Raw genomic sequence first — 12,373 nt, 5'->3', positions numbered from 1 at the left:
TACTTCCAGCCCGGAAGACATACATACATGATCAGCCAACGCACTCATTCACCGATCATGCGAAACCGTGAAATGTTCAGAAACTTGTCAAACGGGTTACTTTTTATTTTTTTTGCTAATTGTTACGCGGTTTTGTTAAGCTGAAAGGAACAGATTTGTTTGGGTCATAAATGGATTCCCTATTTTTTTTTGTAAGACGCTAAAGAGTCGGATTGATATTGAATAATCGAACACTGGGATTGCTCTCATTTCGGATCATTGTTGTGCCAGTTTCGTTCACAATATTCGTGTCACGTGTTACCGCCTCTGATGTTCTCTTTGTCGACTTGTCAAGCAGCACAAAAAAAAAACAGATGTTATAAATTGAGTATAAATTAAAAAGTTAGCGTTACACTTTACTATTTTCCCCGTATTATTGCAAAAGGTTTACAAAGATATCAATGCTTAAAACATCCATGCCCTACGGTGGACTGGAACCTATGAATTCAGGATTAAATATCGACTATACGCTGACCCATATATCGCTCTGGCAAGTGACAGAAAACCTCAAGACAAGACATAACGTACCCTTGAAACTTTGTCAAACACATTGTATAATGTAGTGCCGATGCTCCCAGACAGACTTCAATAAATTTTACAGTATATTTCATGTTAGCAGCTATGACATTTCTTGCTGAAGCCGTTCTGACACTTAGATTTCTAGAAGTGTCGTTTAAACAATTATGAGCCAAACGTGCTTAGTGTTAGAGACTTAAGATCAAAGGATTTATGTAGCAATAAGTCTGTGAAGGCGGCGGAGTGAGTGCAGTTGTCGATGCAGCGCATGTGCAGACCTCCCCCGCCCCTACTTCTCCCGCCGCAGATAACCGCCATCTTGCAGTGCATTGTCTCTCGCCCCGCTGACAAGCAATTCTGGCGCCGCGTGTTCAGTAGAGTTCACAGTGTGTGATCAGAAAGCTCCGGGGATGGTTGTTTCCGAGTCCAGCAGACTACGAGTCTCAACTAGTCGTGCGCCGGGCGGCGGGTACTCATGACCGAGGTCCTGTGTTCGAGTCCCTGCAAGTGTAGCAGCACCCAGCGACCCGTACATGTGCAGAGCAGAACATATTTTAGCGAATAAACGGCATTACTTAAATGACAGGCGCGAGAATCATGAACTCACAGCCCAAAACCAACCCCGAACCCCTCGTCTATCTATCCCTTTCCTTCCAGCGGAAACACTGTTGGTGTCAGATAACAAAAAGTGGCCCCCGGTTACATTTGGTGCCATTACATTAGTTAAATTGTAGCCTTAATTTAATTAACGAGTTAATGAAAAAAAGTGTAATGGTTTTTGTTTGTAATATTGTATTCATTTTAATGTAATAAGTATAATAATTAAAACATTTTTCTCCGCTCCCTTCTCATCACTATCTTATGCCGCCCGTTACTCACTCTGTGTTATGAAAATGTTTAACCTACAGCTTTATGTTTTGCGCAGTGACAATTTTTTTTTTTGCGTTCTATTGACCATAAGTTTACGCGACCGTAATTTACTCATCTTGTTAGTTTCCAAACATCCTCATTGTTGTCTTTTTACTCCATTGGTCTTCTTTTCCACTAACAAGCTGATAGGACATCTTGTTTTTGGTTTCTCGCAGTCATGGTTTAAAGCGATTTTACATGTTTTTATATTGCTGCCGCTGTTGTGTTTTCCTTATGTATTATTTATCTTATTTTTAGTTCAATGTGAATTTTTAGACCGCCCATTCCGTTGCGAATCATTTTGTACTCTTTTGTGTATTTTTAACCCGTGAATTGTTTTTTGAGCCTAGCTCCAGCGAGGAGTGCGAACTGTGGACTTAGCATATATTTAGTGATTTGTGAACAGACATTAAGTGCGGTGATTTCATTAGCAAAGTAAATATTAGTAGCAAATAAAACTGTATAAAATTAATTGGGTCGAGTCTTACAAACCCATTTTCTCCACTCGTAACATACTGTTTTCAGAGTTAGGCTGCATTTCGGGGAGATTACATTTTAAGCTGTTCCTACATTGAATATTGGGTTGCAACAGCTGATTTTTCACATGTTCAAGGTTGAGAAACGGCATTAAGTTTTACCAGCATTGCCAATAGAGCGTGGCTGAAAGATCCAGAAATTGCACATGTTATTGCTTCAGTGTATGGTTTTTTTAAATCATACAGTACACAGTAACAGTAATCAGATTCGTAGGTAAATAAAAATTGCAGTGCTTTCACTACACACTGCTTCTGATGATGTATACTATTTTTTTTTTTTCATTTTTTGACTAACTAACTTTCCTTTAGTCCGCGTGTTTTTACCGAACATATATCTTTTGTACCCGAAAAGAACGAGGATATATGACGTCACTAGGCTAATGTTGAAATTGTTGTGTCCACGATTAAATAATTTAAAATTAAAATTGCGTTTCAGTCGACGAGACTGCCCCCGTTTACTTTATGCTGACTGGTCATAAAAATTTGCATGAATGTTCGTTTTTACTCCGTCCATGCTGGAGAAAATTGGAAAATATCGGCTGGTGTAATTATTTTCGTTTACGGATTGTGGAAATGAGTTTCGCTTTAAGTGTTGCGGTAGGGCTGTTTGAGGCGGACATAAAACTCATCTTGGTTTTTTATACCATTCAAATTTATTTCGTTTTTCGAATACAAATCATTTGCAGGGAAGTGATGAGTGCAGGACAGAAAACTGCAAAAAACGTAGCTAATGATTATAGATAGTGATAGCCTACATGTTTATGCGGTGTTTTGGCTTTAAAACTCGAATAATGATTCACTTAATTGTAAGATTATAATTTATGCTTCATCCATGTAATAGCAACAAACATCCATTTGAAACCTTTACAATGCCAGTGATATAAAATTTCACCTTACATTGGAGTACTGTCCTGTATTGAAAATCGTGAATTCTTATTTTTGAATCCAAGAGAATTTAGGTACCTAGCTAACGGGAAACGAAATTATTGGTGATTGAACATTATTTGAAATAATTTGGCAAATAGTTGACTTAGGCGTCGATATACCAATATCGAAAATAATGTATATAAAATAATATTTAAAAGATAATCATCATTAAACAGTCTGAATTTTGTGTTTTGTACTTTCAACTTTTCCTGATTGTTAATATACGTAGGAACAATTAGCTTGATTGTAGGTACCATGTATAACGTTCTACGACACACGGAACTATTATAAATTATGGTTTAAAATATTCTATGTACAGATCATCACGTTTGTAGTACTGAAGTCCGAAGTACAGGTTGTCCATGAAAGAATATCCCCGTTTCAATGGTATATTATAATAATTTAATTTAGACCATTTATTACAAATCATAAATCAAATTGAAGTTAAACTAACCTAGTTTTTTTCCCAGATGTTTAATATGTACACCTTTAGTTATACGACACACATCCAACCTAAAGTCCACTTCTTCCCACACTTTGGTTAATACGTCCGGAGTAATGGAAGCAATAACCTCTAAATGCTGTGTCTCAACTCTGGCAAATCATTTGGTAGGCGAAACGTAGACACGAAGGAAAAGAAATCGCATGTTATGTCAGGTGAACGTGGAGGCCAGCGAATAATAGCTCTGTCGTCTCGACCATTACGACCAGTCCAACGGCTTATACCATCGGCGGATGTTTTTACCATATGGGGTGGGGATCACAATTTAACTTTAAAAACGTACGTTGAACTAAAATTACAGATCAACTGTTAGAAAACTGCAGAACAGAAAACTCTTTACGTTTAGGAGTCGCCATTTTGCGTAGGCGGCGCTGCAAGCGAAAAAAAAAAAACAACAACCAAGTAGTACTCGCGCATGCGCTTATCTAAAACTGCATGAGTTACTCTTTAATTGTGACCTTGAGCCAAACCCCTATAAAGATTACAGTTGATACTATTAAAATTTATAATTGGAACATTCATTCTTTTATGGACATTCTGCATGCAAACTGTTACACTGTCGTATCTCTGCTCGTTGTTCTCAGCGAATTATCGCAGGAATCGGGTCCTGTTGGAGACCGCAGAACTGCGTCATCGCCGATGAAGCACTGCTGGTTTCGCGGATCAGAAGCCACTGGTTGCCAGGTGCCCTCTATATCAATCCTAGCAACACGATGACTGCGAATGTATGGGGCTGGCCCAGCGCAGATACCTTGGCGTGCCTGCCGGCCGTCGAGGGGTGGGGGGGGGGGGGGGGGGGGGGGGAGATTCAGGAGTTTGTCGCGGACGTGAGGCGTGGATGTTATTTTATTCCTCCTGCCTTCCTCCAAATAGCAGGTGGATTACGTACAGGACGCTTAAAAGCAAATTTGAATTCTCATCAATCCCGCTGCCGTAGTTATGAACGGTGCACTGTGATGTTTGATATTTTTGCATTGCGAACAATAGTATTTTCAGTTGGTCCATCACACTGACAAAAATTTGTTTTATTTCTTTAAATGTCTTTTAATAGTCTCAACATATGCCGGACAGGTTTTCGACAAAACATTTTTTTAACGTATTGTTCTAATACTATCATTCTGGCCGGCTTCTTGTTTTAGTTTTAAAACTCATTTATCATTTTCTATTGTTAGTATATTTTTTAAACATAAACTATTTATATTTAAACCGATACTACGTTGGAAATTTTTTCCCCTTTTTTGGACATTTTTTTCTGAAGATTCTAAGTACTCTTTTTTAAATAATTTATCGACGCATAATGCACCTATCTCTGTGGCAAAAAATAACACCTCATTTAAAACTGAACTTTTAACCTTGAATCAACGGTTCACATTGCTATGCCTCGAAATTTTAAACTCTTGGTTCGGCGTCGTGACGGACGCTATCACGGATTAATCACTTGGGTCCGCCATATTTTCGAGATATCTGAGGCTTCCACAGACGGCAGCTCAGTGTTTCCAATCGACTTTCCTTCCATTCACGAAATTACTCCAACCAAATGAAGTATACGGAGAGCTAAGATGTTTACACATCAGTACGTTTACAATTCCATCTTCCTAAAAGGTTGTCTATATTTTATGTCCACCACGTTTCAACTCTTTGTAGTGGGGTGTGAGGTGTGTTCACGGGATCTGCTTGACATCATCTCTCTCACTCTCTTCCACCTTTTTTTTTTTTTTTTTTTACATTTTCCTTAAGCACACACACTTCCCTCGGCTTGTAAAGAGCTCGTGTAAGATTGAAATCTGCCTGTTTCTTTGGAAATATTTCGAGCGGAGCATTTGTTTTGATTGAAGCCTTCTCACTGGTGGAATGCGAAAATCTGTAGGGGTCGTCGCCTTGCTCTGCAGCTAGAGAGAGAGAGCGAGTGAGAGAGAGAGAGAGAGAGAGAGAGCAAGAGAGAGATATATATACTTCCACTTGATCACACTCTGACTTGTGCTGATTTTGCAGTGTTACAGTAAAATATGTTGGCGTAATTTACTCCCAGCAGTGATTTGGCCGTAGAGCAGTCGCAGCAATAAAATTACCTGATTTTTTTTTTTCGCTACAAAATATGACGTTAGAAAACAACGGAAGTAAACACATTTTTGTCATTTATAGTTGTTTTACGCTTCAAGCCGGTTCTTATTTTAGCAGATAGAAGATACTAGCGTGGATAGGATCTGGCTGGCTTATCCTATACAAACAAAATCATGCGCTTGTTTAACTGATCATGACTGTTTAGGCCCTTGTGGGACCGCGGCTTAGTGTCCACTATTTTTAAAAATTATTCTTTTTATCTTGAAGACGTTAAAACTTGAAACTGTCTTATATGATGTGCTGTCAAGTTGGGGCTTTGCGAGGCAGTGATTTAACTTTCTTAATGCCATTTAACGAGCAGGGGAATGCTATTTTATTGTTTTATAAATGGCGGAATCGAAAGCCGGGGCCCCGGTGGAACTCCCTCGCTTTTCGGCGCGAGGTTTTCCCGGGACCTCGTTAGCCCGCAGCCACGGGGCCCGGGTCAGTGGGCGGAGTCGGGGCCAGACGCTCTCGCATGAATATTACAGGGAGGCTGAAGAAATCCATCCCCCCTATTAGGGTAATTGCGGCCGCTGCCCGGGGATTGTCGCCGCAGCCCGACTGCCGGGCTCGCAGGCCGACCCTGGCCTGGTCGCCTCCCGCCGGGCAATCCCGGCGGGGTCACACCTGGAATTATCTTCTTTAGCAAGGTGCAAACATGGCGGACGTTGCCGTAAGACTGTGAGTTTTATTTGGGCAGGTACTTACTCCCTTTTCCCTCAACCATTCATTCCGTCAATGATCCACTGTCGTTTCAGCAACTGTCTTCGGATCACAGCAGAATCATTTATTTCGCGACACCGAGACAATTCCCCCCCCCCCCCCCCGAAATGTATGTATGTTCTGCTACCACCAATATTAGGATTGGATACGGAGGGGGGGAGGGGGAGGAAGCGTTTTGAAACATTCACAGGTTCTGTGACCTATAGGATAGACTCTACAGCCCTTTAAATTTTCGGGTTTTTCTTCTTTTCATTAGCTGTTGACTATTGTGATGTCTAAACTTGACTTCTTGTGTTTTTTCTTACCGAGAATCTGCGTTGGTCTCAGAAGACGACCTGCCCTGGTCTCAGAAGATGAGCTGCGCTTTTCTCTGAAGACGAGCTTCGCTGTTCTCTGAAGACGATCTGCTATGGTCTCAGAAGACGATCTGCTATGGTCTCAGAAGACGAGCTGCGCTGTTCTCAGAAGACGAGCTTCGCTGTTCTCTGAAGACGACCTGCGCTGTTCTCAGTAGACGATCTGCGCTGTTCTCAAGAGACGATCTGCGCTGTTCTCAAGAGACGATCTGCGCTGTTCTCAAGAGACGAGCTGTGCTGTTCTCAAGAGACGAGCTGTGCTGTTCTCAAGAGACGAGCTGCGCTGTTTTCAAGAGACGAGCTGCGCTGTTCTCTGAAGACGAGCTGCGCTGTTCTCTGAAGATGAGCTGCGCTGTTCTCTGAAGACGATATGCTATGGTCTCAGAAGACGAGCTGCGCTGTTCTCAAGAGACGAGCTGCTCTGTTCTCAAGAGACGATCTGCGCTGTTCTCAAGAGATAAGCTGCGCTGTTCTCAAGAGACGATCTTCGCTGTTCTCAAGAGACTATCTTCGCTGTTCTCAAGAGACGATCTGCGCTGTTCTCAAGAGACGAGCTGCGCTGTTCTCAGGAGACGAGCTGCGATGTTTTCAGAAGATAAGCTGCGCTGTTCTCTGCAGACGACCTGCGCTGTTCTCCAAAGACGACCTGCGCTGTTCTCCGAAGACGACCTGCGCTGTTCTCCGAAGACGACCTGCGTTGGTCTCAGAAGACGACCTACGCTGTTCTCTGAAGACGACTGCGCTGTTCTCAGGGGACGATCTGCGCTGTTCTCAGGAGACGATCTGCGCTGTTCTCAGGAGACGATCTGCGCTGTTCTCAGGAGACGAGCTGCGCTGTTCTCAGGAGACGAGCTGCGCGGTTCTCAAGTGACGATCTGCGCTGTTCTCAGAAGACGAGCTGCGATGTTTTCAGAAGATGAACTGCGCTGTTCTCTGCAGATGACTGCGCTGTTCTTCGAAGACGACATGTGTTGTTCTCAGAAGATGAGCGGCGCTGGTCTCAATGGCGGGATTAAAGGCAAGACTAAAGCCAGTGATCGATCAGCTTCACCAAGCCGGGAGCATCGATCCGTCCTGTCAGAAGCACATATCGCTTCTTTTTTGAATTTTCAGTCCCTTTTGCATTGGTTGTTCGACCTTAATAACGTCTTATTATTTTTTTTTTTACCTATTTCTTGTGTTTGAAGTTTATGGAGATCTAGCTCACAAAAAGTTCATCTTTGACGCTTTTTTAAGTTCTGAAAGTTATAATTATGTTTCCAAAACACTTGTTTTTATCCCAGATTTCGAAATATTTATGGAAGTTTGTATTAGGGAAGTTACTTTAACATTAATGGTACTAATTTATTCAAACTTTTTCTTTTTTGTTGTTGAAATAAATGGTAGTCATTTGGTTTCAGAAGGTTTTGGCGATTCGATCTCGCTGCTTTGTGAAGGGATTTTTTTTTTAAATTTTGTTATATATTTTTTAGTTTTCTCTTTTTATTAGTGGGCGCATTTTGACTGAAATCAGTACGCGATAAGATATTTCATGTCGAAGCGAAAAGTAGCCAATGGCTGCGAAAAACAAAAATACGTTTTCTGATGTTGCTAACCTCCTGGATATGCATTAGTTTACGGGCAGCGAATTTGTTTCAACGGAAAGTGTTTTGATAAGTTTGAATGGACCGTTTAGGTATATTTTTACTGTTTAAGGGTGTGTGTATTTTAATAATCCTGAATTAAAAAGAGTGTTTTAACGAACTGCATTTTTGTTTCAACATTTTGGTTCGTTCGTCGTGCAGTGTATTACGCGACTCCCGCGTTGTCGCTGAACGTGGAAACATACATTTCAGAGAATCTTGGACCTTTTCCCCTTTGTAATCTCCCCTCGAGGCAGGCTTTCACATCGTCGCATCTCCGCAGTGTCTGCGTTCGCCAGCCATCAAATCAGCGAGGTTTACCTTAAAAGAGAATTCACATTATTGATAGTAGTTCGCTTGAGGAGGGGAATAGAACTACAGACTATCTTGTAAGGGTTTGAGGGGAACATTTTATCCGAGCAACATATGCCCAAGTGCTGTCTTCATGTAGGCACTTAACAAGCTTGGAAAATATTGGTCAGTTCTGGCGTAGTACACCATATGCACATTCGTTAGATACCACATGACCTCAACCATAGGTATTACGAGCGACATTATTTACATTATTTACATTTATATAATTCTAAAAAAAAAAATATGGGTGCGTGCACTTACGTATGCACGTTAGAGGATATACTTGGCGTAATAAAAAACCAACTTTATTTTTCATGGAAATAACTAATAGAAATAAAATAAAAGTTTGGGAGTGACATTATAAATGTGGTTTGTAAAGTATAAATTCAAGCAATTATTTTTAAAATAAATATTCATTATTGGATATTAATATAAACACGTGTTTAAAATTAATAGATTTAGTAAAATATTCGAGATAATTTTTTTATTAATAACGAAAATCAACACATATGCAAAATATTTAATTTAATGTTAACTTTATTTATTTATTAAATAAAATAAAATTTTTAAATGCAAATAAATTATAAACAGGGAATATGACCTCTCTTGAAAAATTTATAAACACAATTTCTCTCACTAATATTCACAATAAATAAATGTTTTTTTTTATGATATGGACCAGTTTTCAATATCATTCACTAAAGTATGGGATTAAAAAGCACATATATAATTTTTATTTGTATGTAGCCTATTTTTCTTCCTTTAAAAATTTCTTTGCATGGTGCGCGCGCATTGTAAAAATTTACTTTCATAATTTTTTTCATAACGCGCCTAAATAAGTACAACTTAAAAAATATATATTTTTAGTTTACAGAGTTATATATATATATATACATACATGGTACATATATATATATACATGGTACATATATATATATATGGTACATATATATATACATATATATGGTACATATATATATATATACATGGTACATATATATATATACATGGTACATATATATATATGGTACATATATATATACATATATATGGTACATATATATATATATACATGGTACATATATATATATATACATGGTACATATATATATACATGGTACATATATATATATATATATGGTACATATATATATACATATATATGGTACATATATATATATATATACATGGTACATATATATATATACATGGTACATATATATATATGGTACATATATATATACATATATATGGTACATATATATATATATACATGGTACATATATATATATATATACATGGTACATATATATATATACATGGTACATATATATATACATGGTACATATATATATACATGGTACATATATATATGGTACATATATATATATACATATATATGGTACACATATATATATATATATATACATGGTACATATATATATATACATGGTACATATATATATATACATGGTACATATATATATATATATATGGTACATATATATATATACATATATATGGTACATATATATATATACATGGTACATATATATATATACATGGTACATATATATATACATGGTACATATATATATATGGTACATATATATATACATATATATGGTACATATATATATATACATGGTACATATATATATATATACATGGTACATATATATATATACATGGTACATATATATATATGGTACATATATATATACATATATATGGTACATATATATATATACATGGTACATATATATATATACATGGTACATATATATATATATGGTACATATATATATACATATATATGGTACATATATATATATACATGGTACATATATATATACATGGTACATATATATATATACATGGTACATATATATATATATACATGGTACATATATATATATGGTACATATATATATACATATATATGGTACATATATATATATATACATGGTACATATATATATATACATGGTACATATATATATATACATGGTACATATATATATACATGGTACATATATATATATATGGTACATATATATATACATATATATGGTACATATATATATACATGGTACATATATATATATATACATGGTACATATATATATATATGGTACATATATATATACATATATATGGTACATATATATATATATATACATGGTACATATATATATATACATGGTACATATATATATATATATATATACATGGTACATATATATATATACATGGTACATATATATATATACATGGTACATATATATATACATGGTACATATATATATATATATGGTACATATATATATACATATATATGGTACATATATATATATATACATGGTACATATATATATATACATGGTACATATATATATATATATACATGGTACCTTTTATCCCGGAGTTTGCCGTACACGCTTCCTCAAAGTCCTTGATGCCGTTTCCAGAGGACGCTTGAGCTCTCGGGGAAACTCGTCAAACACAGCCTGCCTCGCGTGGCCGTTTCAATCTTTTAACGTAGAGGTTTGAGCCTCGTGTAAAAATTAGGTCTGTACGGCCCAACAGGTGCGGAGGAACACCGCGACCTTTCTAAGGGACCCTCCACGTGTGCTTCATTTACTATTATTTATTTCAAATCATAAATTAACTCTTTGTTTTAATGTCCTGCAGTTCAGTTAATGCTCGCAATACTATTTGCCTGTAACGAAACCTAGTATTCAATCGGTAGCATTATTTGCTTACTCGTCATGCTAAATCTACATTTATGTAATATTATTCTTACATTAATATGATTAAAAATTAATATGATACCTACATCTAGTTCGTAGGCTTTCTAATCCAGTCATTTACTACTTATATGCTTCTGATGTACAGGAAACATACAAATGCAGGCTTAAATTCAAGCTTCCATCATAATCCAGCCTCCCCCCCCCCTCCCAAAAAAAAATTAAAATTCTACACTTGTAAACAAAGCATAGAACATCTGCGACGATTCCATCCTATACCCAGAACTTCAGGATGTCAAAAAGTGTCCTGCAGCCATTGATTACACAGATAGATATATACTGAGTTATGAAAAAAACAATGAAAAGGCAACACTGAAAACGATAAATCAACAGAAAGAATAGCCAAAGTACTACAAAAACAAAACATAAAAGGTCAGAAGCCAAACAATAAAATGAAGTCATTTCTATGCACGATAAAAGACAAAAGAACTGCCTAAGAACCTTGTAGGTGTTTTTAAAGTGCCATGCTCTTGCAACAATACCTATGTAGGATAGAGTGGCAGAATATTCCTAACTCATTTTTAATATAATTTATTTGATCTTAATTGCCATGTTACATCAGATAGCACCATACATATTTGAGCAAGCTCACAAATTGTAAATATTTTCCAACTACAGCCACATATCAGAGAAGCATTAAAAATAACCATTAAAAGAGACGGTAAGTAAAAATGAAGTAATATGAAAAATTCCTTGTTTCGCTGTCAAGTACGGTCACCATTCAAGAATTAGCCACAGTCAGGAATGCTGCGTCTATTATGCAGAATCGTCCTGATTGGCCAGACCCTCCTCCAATCGTGGCCACACTCACAGGTACCAATCACAGCTCGGATATGGTTGGCCCTATATAAGCACTGTGACAGAACCACCTGTCTGGTAGCCTGGTGGGAAACGACGAAAGTCGCCCCCAAACAAAGCAGCAACAACCAATGCGGTCAGCAGTGTCCAAATGCCCAATCCCCCGCATAGTACTCTG

The 12,373-nt window shown here is 37.2% G+C and overlaps 1 protein-coding gene across 7 annotated transcripts in view; it reads left to right on the top strand.

The window, feature by feature from the left end:
* The window catches only part of LOC134530490 (myocyte-specific enhancer factor 2), a 141,013-nt gene that overhangs the window by 47,452 nt on the left and 81,188 nt on the right, over nucleotides 1–12,373 (top strand). The gene's annotated exons all lie outside the window — the stretch shown is intronic.

This window comes from Bacillus rossius, chromosome 3 (genome assembly GCF_032445375.1).
Source record: "Bacillus rossius redtenbacheri isolate Brsri chromosome 3, Brsri_v3, whole genome shotgun sequence".
NCBI classification, from domain to species: domain Eukaryota; kingdom Metazoa; phylum Arthropoda; class Insecta; order Phasmatodea; family Bacillidae; genus Bacillus; species Bacillus rossius.
This window is presented reverse-complemented; position numbering and strand designations above follow the sequence as displayed.